The following is a 14,341-nucleotide window of genomic DNA, read 5'->3' as shown; positions in this document are numbered from 1 at the left end:
TGCGAGTTTGTGGAAGTGTGACATAGTCAATTTGCCAAGCCTCTCCATATTGATATTTCGACCAACGCCCTCCATACCAAAGAGGTTTCAACCGCTTGGCTTGCTTGATTGCAGCACACGTTTCACATTCATGGATCACCTCTGCAATGGTGTCCATAGTTAGGTCCACCCCTCGATCACGAGCCCATTTGTATGTGGCGTCCCTTCCTTGATGGCCTGAGGCATCATGGGCCCAACGAGCTAGAAATTTTTCACCTTTATGTTGCCAGTCCAGATCCACCTGAGCCACTTTAATCTTGGCGGCCTGATCCACCTGTTGATTGTTTTCATGTTCTTCTGTGGCCCGACTCTTGGGTACATGGGCATCTACATGTCGTACTTTCACAATCAGCTTCTCTACTCGAGCAGCAATGTCTTTCCACAACGGGGCAGCCCAGATGGGTTTACCTCTGCGTTGCCAGCTGCTCTGCTTCCATTGCCGTAGCCATCCCCACAGGGCATTTGCTACCATCCAAGAGTCGGTATAGAGATAGAGCATTGGCCACTTTTCTCGTTCCGCGATGTCTAAAGCCAGTTGGATGGCTTTCACCTCTGCGAACTGGCTTGATTCGCCTTCTCCTTCGGTAGCTTCTGCGACCTGTCGAGTAGGACTCCATACAGCAGCTTTCCATTTTCGATGTTTTCCTACAAGGCGACAGGACCCGTCGGTAAACAGAGCGTATTTCTTCTCATTGTCTGATAGTTCATTATAAGGTGGAGCCTCCTCAGCATGTGTCACCTCCTCCTCCTCTGGTGACATTCCAAAGTCTTTACCTTCAGCCCAGTTAGTGATCACTTCCAAAATTCCTGGGCGATTGAGGTTTCCTATCCGAGCTCTTTGTGTGATCAGCGCGATCCACTTGCTCCATGTGGCATCAGTTGCGTGGTGTGTAGACGGGACGCTCCCTTTGAACATCCAGCCGAGCACTGGCAATCGGGGTGCCAGGAGCAACTGTGCTTCTATACCAATCACTTCAGAAGCAGCTCGGACTCCTTCATATGCTGCCAATATCTCTTTCAGTTGGAGTATAGTTGGTTTCGGATCCTTTGTATCCTCGACTCCAAAACCCAAGAGGTCGACCTCGCGTCTCCCCTGGCGCTTTTTGCCAGAGACTCCAGGTGGGACCATTCTCCCCGGCTGCGGTGTAGAGCACGTTTTTGACATCTTGTCCTGTCCGGACTGGTCCCAGGGCTACCGCATGGACTATTTCTTGTTTAATTTGTTCAAAGGCTTGTTTTTGCTCTGGGCCCCATTCAAAATTATTCCTCTTTCGGGTTATTTGGTAGAGGGGTTTTACAATCTGGCTGTAGTCAGGAATATGCATTCGCCAGAAACCCACAATGCCTAAGAAAGCTTGTGCTTCCTTTTGTTGGTTGGTGGGGACATAGCTGTTATTTTATTAATCACGTCCATCGGAATCTGACGACGCCCATCTTGCCATTTATTCCCAAAAACTGAATCTCCTGGGCAGGTCCCTTGACTTTACTCTGTTTTATGGCAAAGCCTGCTTTCAGAAGGATTTGGATTATCTTTTCACCTTTCTCAAAAACTTCTTCTGCTGTGTTGCCCCATACAATAATGTCATCAATGTATTGCAGATGTTCTGGGGCATCACCCTGTTCCAGTGTGGTCTGGATCAGTCCATGGCAAATAGTGGGGCTGTGTTTCCACCCCTGGGGCAGTCGATTCCAGGTATACTGGATGCCCCTCCAAGTGAAAGCAAACTGTGGCCTGCATTCCGGTGCCAAAGGAATTGAGAAAAACGCATTAGCGATATCAATTGTAGCGTACCACCTGGATGCCTTTGACTCCAGTTCATACTGAAGTTCCAGCATATCTGGCACGGCAGCACTCAATGGTGGTGTAACTTCATTCAAGCCACGATAGTCTACCGTCAGCCTCCACTCGCCATTGGACTTACGCACAGGCCATATAGGGCTGTTAAAAGGGGAACGGGTCTTTGTGATGACTCCTTGACTCTCCAGTTGACGAATCAACTTATGGATAGGAATTAGAGAGTCTCGGTTGGTACGATATTGCCGTCGGTGCACTGTTGTATTAGCAATTGGCACCTGCTGTTCTTCGACCCTCAGTAACCCCACAGCAGAAGGGTCCGTTGAGAGACCAGGCAAAGTAGACAGCTGCCTGCCTTCTTCTGTCTCTACTGCAGCTATGCCAAAAGCCCACCGATACCCTTTTGGGTCTTTGAAATACCCTCTCTTAAGATAATCTATGCCAAGGATGCACGGGGCTTCTGGGCCAGTTACAATAGGGTGTTTTTGCCACTGCTGTCCAGTTAGGCTCACTTCAGCCTCTAACACAGTCAGTTGTTGAGACCCCCCTGTCACTCCAGAAATAGAGATGGATTCTGCCCCTCTGAAGTTCGATGGTATCAAAGTGCATTGGGCACCAGTATCCACTAAAGCCTTATACTTTCTAGGGTATGATGTGCCAGGCCACCGAATCCACACAGTCCAGTACACTCGATTATCCCTCTCCTCCACCTGGCTGGAGGCAGGGCCCCTCTAATGCCTGTTATCATATTCATCAGAGGAATCAGCAGGATTGGAGTCAGGATGGCTAGGAGGATCAGCCCTCCCATTTTGACTAGTGGACTGCTCACTGTAGACTGGGGCAACAGCTGTCCTGGAGGAATTGGAGAAAGTTCTATTCCTGTTGGTTCTTCCTCCCAACTGGCGTACCCTGGCCTCTAAAGCGGAGGTGGGTTTTCCATCCCACCTTCTCATGTCTTCTCCATGATCACGGAGGTAGAACCATAGCTCACCCCGTGATCTGTACCGTCTCTCTTGTCTCTCTCGAGGAGGGTAACGCCTGGTTCTGACAGCTGAAATTCTAGAACGTTCGGGTGGTGGGAAATCTACTTTTTCTCTTAATTCTCGGACCTCTTCAGACAGCTTTTCCACAGCCGCAACACAGGTTCGTATAGAAGTGTCATCATCATATCGTCGGAGGTAGGTGACCAGATTACCTACGGATAGTGGTGCTTCATCGTCCCCGAAGTCCATTATTGCCAATGAGGTGGAATATGCGGCTGGCGCACTCCGTATAATCTTCTGCCACATTGGTCGTGTGCACCGGACGTCATCTGGATCTTCGAGTCTTGGTCCGCTTCTCGAGTCAAGATAAATCAACTCTCGCACAGCCAGTTCTCTCAGATACTGAATAGCTTTTTCTATGTTGGTCCACCTGCTTACATTACATGGCACCTCGTCCTTGTAGGGGTACCTTTCCTTTATGGCTGCCAGGAGTCGTCTCCAGAGGCTGCGGACTTGTGTCTGCCTTCCAATTGCTTTATCAATGCCTCCATCCATGGCAAGGGCTCCCAGCTGCCTAGCTTCACTACCATCTAACTCCAGACTATTGGCTCCCATGTCCCAGCATCTGAGCAACCAAGAGACAATGGGCTCACCTTTAAGGCGGCCATAATCTTTTCGAATATCTCGCAGCTCGCTCATTTTTAGAGATCTGGTGGTTATCCACCACGTTGGGCGCCAAAAAGGACTGTCGTGGTTTTAGGCTGATCCAGCAACTAAAACTCACACAGTCTCTCCTTCTCCAATAAAGTAGAGAGGAGAGGGAAAAAAAAAAACCAAAAGGACTGAGGGTTGAGGCAAGAACAGAGGGAGCACCCACCAACCATGGTCCTGGGCAAAACAGGCAGCGCTTTTCTCAAAGCAAAACAGTTTATTAATGATTACTTAGAAGGACAAAGGGAAATAAAAACCGATTACTTGAGAGGACAGAAAGAAACAAAACCAGATCTTAAAACCGACACCTTCCCCCCCCCCACCTTCCTTTTCCTCCCGGCTCTACCTCCTCCCCCCAGCAGCACAGGGGGCAGGGACTGGGGGAGTGCAGGTCAGTTCATTCCGTGCTGTTACTGCTGCTTCTTTCTTAAAGGAGAAGGAGTCCTTACACCCTTTTCCCCTGCTCCAATGGATCCCCTACCCACGAGGAAAAATCCACAAATTTCTCCAACGTGAGTCCAGCCCACTGGAAACAATCCTTCCCCACAGATTGCTCCGGTGTGGGCTATACCACAGTCTCGGGTACTTAGGGAGCTGTAGCCACTCGCTCCGGCGTGGGTCGTCACGAAGACTCCAGATGGCTCTCTGCCTTGCCGTGCCCCCAACACGACCATCCTCGGGCTCAGGCATCTTCTCCCCACGGGCTGCGAGTGGGTCGTTGCTCCACCGAGGCCGTCCTGGTTGCAGGGGGGCAGCCTGCTATCTCACCATCAGCCGCAGGGGAAACTTGGCTCCGGCACACCTCCTCCCGCTCCATCCTCACTGACCTGCTGTCGATGCAGCTGTTTCTCTCAGATCTCAGTCCTCTCCAGGTGAACTCAGCCCAGTGGGCACCCTGGGAGTGGGGTGCCCCCGAGTTCCCCAGCTGGCTCCGCCGCCGCCATTCTCCGTGGGCGGCGCCGGCCCGACGCAGGCAGCCGCCCGGCCGGGAGCCAGGGAGCGGGGGCAGTGCCCTCCTCCCTTCTCTGGTCGATCCTGGGCGAAGCACCTTTTCCGGTTCCCTTGTCCTGACTTAAATAGGGCAATTCGCAGAGGCGCCCTATTGGCTCAACCCCGAGGGGGATGGCAGTCTGATCCGGTGGCCAGAACTAAGCCTAACCCGGATCCAAAACCGGGGAGGTCGCAGGGAGCAAAATCCCTCTCCTGCCACCAGAACCACCCCCCCCTCCACATCAAACCATGACAACATTTAATAGGGCTTTAATGGTCAAGAGGAATAAAATACATCTGGGGAACACCTGTTTTTTTTTTTAAAAAAAAAACAATCAATGAATAAAACCAAAACAAATAAGGGCTGGAGTGAAGAATTAGGAGGTAAACATACCTTAAAATATGTAAACATACATTAAACAATGTAAATGTAGATTAAAAACAAACATTGTATTTCTGCTTTCACATTGTCATTTAGGTCTGGGCCACATTTTCAAAAGCACATTTCAAAAAACTAATCTAATATCTTCATTGATAATTAAGCTCCTAAATGACTCAGATGTTACAGAAAGTAATCCCCCCCCCTCCCGTTTTCTAATTAGCTAATCAACTTTCTTAGAAAAGAACAGCTTAGTTAAAGAACAGCTAAAGTTAAAGGTTTGCAGAGTCTGTCTTTTGTTGTAGGGAACAAGAAAAGTTCCCAAGGAAGTCAGAACTATAATTAATACTTCTATATCTGTACAAGTTTAGACTTCTTTTGTTATGTTTCAGGGAAAATGCTAGTTGGAAGAGTATTGGTTGGTGTCCAACTTTCAAAGATAATTCCCTTAATTAGGATTCTTGCTTCAGCACTTTGCCATTCCCATTGTCTGTGAAAATGAGAAGTCTGGGTCCCAGAAAGGAGACTTAAATTGTGAAAGGTAGAATTGCGAAAGGTGAGAACCGAAGTGCTGCCCCTACTTTTCAGGACTAGGTATAAATAGGGTACATGTAAAAAGGGTATTGAACGACTGAAGAGTCATGGACAGTACTAAGCAGAGCTTCAGGAAATACATGACCAGTGACAGAAGTCACAGGAATTTGGTTTGTTTAGCTTGGAGAAAAGGTGACTTAGAAAAACGGTAATAACAATCCTCAGAACAGCTAGAAGCCACCAGGAAAAAAGGGGAATAAAACTGTTCTCCATGACCTCTGTGAATAGGACAAAAAATAATGATCTCAAACTGCATCAAATGAGATGTAGCTGAGACATCACCAGTCAGAATAGCAAAGGACTGGAGCCCGGTGAAGTAGCTCTTCCTTGTCAGAGGTTTTAAGAACATCTCTTCAGATGTTTAAGTACAAACCTCTGTCAAGGTAGTCCAGGCACAGCCAGTTCTACCTTGAGAGAGAGGTGGATGTGCTAAATGACCTACCAAGGTCCCCTGTGGACCTACTTCCATCATTCTACTACTCTTAAAACAGAACGCAGCACTCTTCAGCTACTGTATATGTTAAAAAAAAAAAAAAAATCCCTTTTCTGTTTTCTAATGCTGTTCTTCCCCAAGATCACAAATGATATAGGGATCCTCATACTGTAAGGCTTCTAAGTGATGGTTTAGCCAAATGTTGTCTGAATGCATCATTTCTACTCCTTCCCACCCTCTACATAGTCCTAGAAATTTGCTTTATATTTTAGGTGAAAAAAAAAGTCTCGACACTCAACCTTCACCACAGTAACTTGGAAAGAGAGGTGTTTTACATGAGGAAAAACATGCCTTCCTTTTTGGAAACTTTTTTCATGTTTATGATCTTGGCTGCAGAAGCAAAAAGTGAATGATATATAGCTGTACCCATTGCATACAGGTTTTTTTCACTGAAGGTAATGGCAGAAACTACAACTACAGCACAGCCTTTTTTCTGTTATGTCCTTCGAATTCCGTAATTGGCTGGGATTGTTCCTGGAGTCAGACCATGCCACCCTTAAGCTTACTTTTCCTGCCTCTATAATTAAAGCCTCTTGGCCTTTCATGTTGAAGTATATGTGAGAGAAGTTTTTAAAGTAACAAGATGGATATCTGTTCAGCAAAATGTGTACACGTGTGGTTTTTTTAATCCATTTAGTTCTTGATACCTGAAAACACTCAAGCATGGGCCTTGCTGAATCACAGCTGTGATATCATTAGACTTTGCTGGCTCATAATTATCAAGCTGAGAAGTGCAGTGCTCCCTGACGATACTTGAATACCTCCTAAATGTAGAAAAGTATGAAAATACACAGTACAGAGAAAGCAGCTTTATTTTCTTCTAATCTACTTAATACCTCTAATCTACACTCTTTTCTCTTTCTAGTTCCACTATGCTTATTGCAGGCTGCCTGGACCAGCTGACTCAGCCATTTACTTTTGAAGATCTCCTGTTAAACATTGTTGACTTTCAAGTCATTGTTCAGCACATCCCCTCTGCCCTATTGTTCCCTGCTTAATTTCAGTGTCCTTGGTTGTCCTCTTTGATTCTATGACTCCTTCTCATTTCAGATCATCTTAGATTAAAATCAAAGCTTTTAAATGTCTTCTCTATCTGTCTTTGTCCATATCACATCCACGGCTTGTTCCTGTCCCTTGAAATCTCTGTACCTTCATAAGTGCACAGATAGGCACGCTTTTAGTTTTGTTACTGGTTTTCACTCATGCCTTTTGCTGTTCAAGTTGTTTATTAATATATATAAGATTCAGTCACCTCCTCAGATTATTATACTCTCCAGGGTTTTAAATTTGAGGCTTCAGTAGGATCAGAAACCCCACAACGAGGGCAAAAGTACACGTAAAAAAGTTATCAACTCACATCTTGGCCACAGAAAGGCATATCTCTCCCAAATGCTATGCTTGGAAGGTATGACCAGGAAAGATCAACAGCATTATGCACAAGAGCTCTGACCAGGGTTAAAGCTAGTAATTGGGCCATGAGATGTGCAAACTGTACTCCATCTGCGCGTTTCATTAGGACTGCTGAGCACTGATGAGACCCTGGGTCTTCACAAGGAGATCTGGCCCACCCAAGGGGAAGTCTCTTGGGGCCGAGTCCTGCTTGCTCTATGAATAAAAATAAAATTCTAAAAGTTAGTATTTTGTTTCAACAGATTTCATTTCTGGTCTTCTTTCCAAAAGTCTGTCTTTCCTTGTCTCCCATTAGCTTATATTTCCAAAGGGACAAAAACAGACTTAACTCCATAGTTAATGCCTCCTCCCATGCTCTGCTTAAGCTGTGATCACAGAAAGACAGAGAAATAAATATTACCAAAACTGAGGCACAAAACAAGTACCTGGAGCAGTTTAAGCTGAATGAATGGGTAGGCAGAGTAGGTTACAGTGAATTGGTAATGTCTGGTTGTTGAATGGGGGAGAGGTGCTACTCAGAGGAAATACCCAGGTATCAGGGCTGAGAGACTGGCAGTATGGCTAAATGCACAAAGATGAAAATTGAAAAAGAACACGTGGAGGAAGATTGAGTTCTTTTTCTACTATATTAACAGCTAAAGATCCGTGAAGTGCAACGGAGACGGTCTGCAACATTAGCTTGGACAGGAGACAGATCTGAAGTGAATCTGCAAGACAACAAACCGACAATAACTGCATTTGTCTTCATAGCTCATATTGCCCAGAAATAAGATGTGGAGGGAGAAGAGAATGACAGTGCCCACAGAAAGCTGGAGAGGACAGCTAGACACCTCTGAAGGCGAGGGCAGGAGGGAGAGGAAGGAACCAAAGCCAGTTGTGGAGGCCGGGGAGGACCTGGCTTCAGGCAGGATCAGCAGTGCCCACAGCACCTGACTGGTCACTGCAGAAGAAGTTCTGCTTCCAGCTTTGAATTAAGGAAATGGGGAGCTGAAACCTTGACAAGAGCAGCCTGCCTGTTCTGTAAGCAAGAGCCTAGGTTTTCTAAACTTTGAAAGGAACATTTAGTGTTTCTAAATTACTTCTAACCCTCACAGGAAAGGCCTCATGTTAAAGCTAAGTATTACAGTCTAATCTGCATCCCTCATTAATGTACAAGAAAAGTTTTGCTTATCACCTGTTAATTTATTCATCCTTCCTACATTCAGAAACCTTTTGCATGATAGGTATATCTGTAACATCAAAACACCAAAGGAATTGTGCTCCTGTAAGCTGAATATCTTTAATCAGCTAGATTATATTCAACTAACTATGCATTATCTGAAAGAGAGAATTGGTAAACTAAAAGGGAATAAACAAGGTACCTTCTTGTAGTGTAAAGGGAATTAAAATGCAATGCATAATATTTATATGTCCATCGTGTATAAAACTGCTCTGCCTCCAAAACACTAACTCTGCAACTTGAGTTAGAAAAATCCATCCAGTCATTCAGCTGCATTAATATTATAATTAATATTATACAAGGAATAGATGACATAAAACACTATTGTCTTTTTCTCTTCCCTTTTTGCTTCTATTATTAATAGTAGTAAGAAGTAAGAAAAACTTCTTGTGCAAGGTAAGTTATTCAGTAAGCTAGTTATAATTCATATGAAAAGAGAATATTGATTTTCATTGAAAGGCTGAAATGAGAAGATATCCTTTTGTCAGACAGGTTTCGGGTTTCGGGTGCTGACTACTTCAACCACATTCAGAAACAAAAACTGCACTTCTAAAAAGAAAAATATCTTGATAACCACATTGCAAGACCATGACACATTTATCTAAGTAATAACATTTCTCTCATGGAAATGACAATGGATTAAAAAAAGGAACACTTATAGCGGGCGGAATGATCCATTGGAAGACAGTAATAGACGTAAGTTTCAGTCTATCTTCTTTTTTTTCGTGGAAAAATCAATGACCTCTGGTGTATAGTGAATTAGTTAATTACGTAAGATGTCAAACCCTGTAAATGATGTAAGATTTGATTTTACAAATCAGTTCTGCCTGTGAGAAGTTTTGCAATAGTAAGTACTAGCGTTTAAAATATCAATATGAGGAACTGCTGCAGATTCTACCACTGTAATAAGAGAATGTAATAATTTCATGCTTGGAAAGACCACATAATAACAAAAACACAGTTAAAATTATTTTAAAGAGTGGTTTCGACTGAAAATTAAAAAGCAGCACTAAGGTACAGCAAGGTGGTCTCCATATGTGGCCCTTTTTAAAATCAGCACATATTCTATAGCTGCCTTTGCAGCACGTTTACCACCTTGCCAGCCGGAGGACCCATGTTTAGGGACAGTGTCAGATTGTCTATGTCTGTCTTTTGCAAAAAATGCACATATTTTGAACATGATGCATTTGGAATTTCTTAAAACACTCCCTTATTCTCAGTTATTTGCATTCTTCATTTCCCAGCCAGCCAAATCCCAACAGGACTTGACAGTTTCAGTGACAGCAGATTCTTCTCACTTTCTAGAGCATATCATAAAGAAAACACAGCAGAATTCTTGTAGGCTTTACCTTACCTCTTAATGTACAATTTGCTTTTAATATAAGATCCAGTTCTCCATTCCTGACAAGTCTAGTACTATTATTTTTAAGTGTGAAAGAAACGTGTTGCATCATGCACTAGTCACAGCTCAAAACTGAACTCTGCAGTGGTAGTTCAAGTTTGCTTGATAGGCAGTGTCTTGTTTAAAAGATAGTGGCATTTCATGTATTTCACATTTACCAAAATGTAGACTGTTGGAAAATACTGGCAATGGAAAATTTTTTCAGGCTCTGAATTTGGAAATTTCCCTACTGTAGTTGGTTTTGCATTCTTTTCCAGTTTAGCATCTCCTTCCTATAGTTTGCTTTCATTCAACTAAAACTGTATCTGCTTGCAAGAATACAGCTGTCCCACTTTGTTGTCATTACAGATGTCAAGACTTCTGATATGTTTTGCATCTTAACTTTCTCAAAAACTTTTCTTTGAGGCATTGCTGTTCCTGAAGCAACTTCTTTAATGATTCCTTCTAGTCGGAGGCACTGCCAAAGCAGGTATGTCATTATTCCTTTTGAGACTGTATTACAAATCATACTCGAAGTGCAAACATCTGGCAGCCTCTCTGACACAAAAGAACTGAGTTGTACACAGTATGTTCAGCGTGCCATTTCAGGTTCTCACTGCAGACATCCCCAAAGCATTAACATGTTTTCTTATTCACTTTGTAAAGGACAGTTAGAGTATAAATTAGGAGACATGGGACAAACTTTGGGAATTCTCCCCTTGCTATCATCAGCTAATCCTTGCTTCTCTGCAAGTTAGCGTGCACTGCTGCAGGAGGGAGAAGATTTCTACTCACAGTAGAAATCACACTATGAGTAATTTCCCTTGAAAAACATAAGACAATGATGTAAATGTTATAAAATGTTTCACAGTCTCTCTGCCAAACTTCTTTGGGATCTTCCAGCCCTGCTTTAATTTACAAAAGTCTTGAGCTATGCAGAAAAACAGCACATGGGGTACTCATGTGCTTTCACCATTCCCCATATAATAAGCTCCAGCATTAAGCAATGTTATCCAAACTCTTCAGAAATTGTATTGATTTGTTCACTGTCTTCAGGTGAGCTGTGGCTCTTCCCCAACAGAAAATGGGTTCCCTGAGGAAAGTGAAAGACTTGGGAAAGCAGCCTACAAAGCTCATAAGCCAGGATACACTTATCTATAGACTTGTCGGAAGGGGATATCCTTACAAATATTTGCAAATAAAGCAAAGAGCTGGAGGCTCATAGTATGTGGGCATTTGGTAGCTCATTTTTGCAGAGGCTGGAAAGAAATTTACATGAGAAGATTATTTAATTGTGCCACCCCAAATTTTGGCTTTCTGTATCTCATCAAGGCACAGGTGTGGCTATTAGGAGAGGAAGGCATGTTGCTTCCTTACAACCTGAGGGCAACTGGAGTCCTGACTTTCAGTATGCAGGGCAATAAAACGAGGCTTTCGAAGGCAAAAGATACAGGAGAAGAGTGGGAGAGTATAAGCCGGAAATGTTCCAAAAAGGACCTTTAAAGAGCGTGGAGACCACCAGACCAAGCCTCGTATTTAATTGACTCATGCTGTAGATAGCACACTAAACTCATGCACTGAATCACAGTATTCTTGCTTTTACATATATAAAAAGTGATATGAAAATAATAAAACTTACAGCTTGCTGTTTCAACGCTCTGAGAAATACCTGGGCTTGCCGTTCTTGTGCATCCAAACCATATGGACAATGGGTTTAGACTTCCATGTCCACAAGCTCAGAGAAGCTGAAATGTCTCAACTATCATATAAGAAAAATTGCAGTTACAAGAACCCCAGCTGCCTATTAGTATTAGAAAATTAGTTGAGTAATTAATAGGTAATAAAAGTGTTATCTCATATTCCCTTAAGAATTCAGAGAACACAGGCGAAAAGCCTTTTTAAAAAGAGAAAATACAGTGAACTGTAAAAGGAATATAGGAGAGAATGTATCCTCTGTAATAAGAGATGAATGTTTGTCATTAGTTTAATGAAGGGGCCCCAGAAACCTCCTGCAGCCCCCCTTTAGTCTAACAGTTAGTCCATTGTATACATATACAATACAGAGTCACTTGTCCTTGGGGGGGATCATGTCTAGGATAAGTCTAAAGGCTAAAAATGAAGCCATTTCCACATTTCGGAAGCTTAGATTTAAAGCATCAGATATTTTAAAAAGCTTAAACTTTTGACATCCCTCTTTTTCTAAAATAATATCTCATCACTACAACAAACTTTCTCCTTTAGTTTTGGCTGAAAGCTTGGTCTAATCATGACCTATTTCTATCCAATATTTATGTTTCCGGTTAAAACGAGAAGAATTTTCAAAACATCAATGTTCAGTTTTGCACCTACTTCCCCTGGCTTGAACAAACATACTACGTTTGTGAAGACAGAGACATTTTGGAAACTTGTGTGAGCAATACATGCAGTAATGAAGAGTGGGAAAATTTTAGCCTTCCATCTTGAGAAGACTTAGAGGTACAAGCCTGCCATTTGGAAGGGGAGCTTGAATGAGGATAAAAGGTGCAGTTTATCCTCTAACTGCTATGATCCATAACTCTATGGATGCTGATGGTGTAACACTCAAGCAAACAACAATTAAAGTAATTGTTAAAATATCCCCTTGGGGTGAAATCGAACTCTTGCAGAAACCAACAAGCCAATAAAACCGCTGAATTCAGTGGGAGAATCACACTTTTGACCCTGTATCATAATTTCTTCCACAGCACTTGCATTTCAGATATTTGCAGCACAGTGCTGTAGTTTTTTCCTGACCAGTGATCAGACACAGATGATCACAGGAGGAATAATTCTTCATCACGCTGTGCTTGGCACGAGGAACCTAGGCTGAGGTCCAGAAAAGCGGAGATGCAGCTGGTGCAATGTGCAGATTTTGGAGCAATAGCCTTGTCCTGCCACCCTTCTCTTGTTATCTGCCCTTTTAAAGGAAAGAGGTATTTACATGCCACATGACCTCCGTATGTATTTAGGGGTTTCTGTTATGCAATTCAGGATGAGATTTCCTACCCAAATGCACATCTGTCATCTCCCAGCCTTCAGCCAACATAAGAGCCTACAAATGTAAGACGTCTGTAACTCATCTGAGGGTGTAAGCAGGGACTGCCATACACAGTCCTTGCAACAGTCTTCTGTTCGTGGATAAATGCGGTTGTGAAATCAAAAAGGCAAGGCTGGGGAGAAGGCAATATGGGCTTTTCTTTCTTAACAAACATTTTTCATAAAGTTACAAACATGCAGCCTTTTTGCTTTATGCTGTTTGAATACGAAAAGGCAACAACGCTTTAAGCAGATCTTCGAAAGACACAGTGTACTGTTCTCTCAAATGCAAATAGCATATGGTTGAGCCTGCTTGTGTTAATTTGAGATAAAAAGACAGGGGAAAAAAGGTGACATCTTTTGAAAGAGCCTCCCATGAGGGCAACGGGAGCTGCCTTCACAAGGTGTGATGTTAAAGTCTGATTTAGCTCAATCAGCAGCACACACACTGTCCCACTGAAACAGCCAAGATCGCTGCAGCAAGAGGCAGGGAAATAAAAAAGAGAGGAGACAAAGTAATATCAGCCTTTTTTTTTTTTTATATTTACCAGTCATTTTTTATTTCATCAAGCAACAGAAATCAGACCAGTTGATCATAGTTGTTGCTCAGTTTTTTATACTCAAGTCTCTCAATCAGGAGATTACTCAGTTGAAGGCCCAGTATAATGAGAATATATGCTTTCTTTTTCCACAAGAGCTGGAAATAGTATGATCTAAGACTGACAACCCCAGCATCTGGGAGTGTTTAAAGCAATTCATAGTTTTGCTTCAGTCATGTGGCTCTGGACAAAGACTGCAGAAAAATCAAATTGGTCCAGAGGAAGCCTTGATGTTGGGTAAAATATTTTTTTCACTATATTTTTCATTCAGAGGGTGGTGAGGCACTGGAACAGGTTGCCCAGAGAAGTTGTAGATGCCCCATCCCTGGAAGTGTTCAAGGCCAGGTTGGATGAGGCTTTGGGCAACCTGGTGTAGTGGAGGGTGTCCCTGCCCATGTCACGGGGGTTGGAACTAGATGATCTTTGAGGTCCCTTCCAACCCTAACCATTCTATGATTCTATGATTTTAAAACTCAATAAATTGAGCAAGGAGCATTTGATTTATTTGCCTTCATTCATTATAAATGAATGACATTCTTTCTCCTCTTGCAAATGCTTGGCTGCTATTTTTGTGTAAACATTCATGACTATGTTAATTGCATTGCATCTTTTTATATTAATTTTATAAATTTTATTGCTCTACTTTAAAGGTCCTAAATAATTGATTTATGTAGTCGACTTTTTCAGCAGGCAT

The sequence above is a fragment of the Tauraco erythrolophus genome, chromosome 2, assembly GCF_009769465.1.
Source record: "Tauraco erythrolophus isolate bTauEry1 chromosome 2, bTauEry1.pri, whole genome shotgun sequence".
NCBI lineage: Eukaryota > Metazoa > Chordata > Aves > Musophagiformes > Musophagidae > Tauraco > Tauraco erythrolophus.
The sequence above is the reverse complement of the archived record's forward strand: the minus strand, read 5'-3'. Positions refer to the sequence as shown.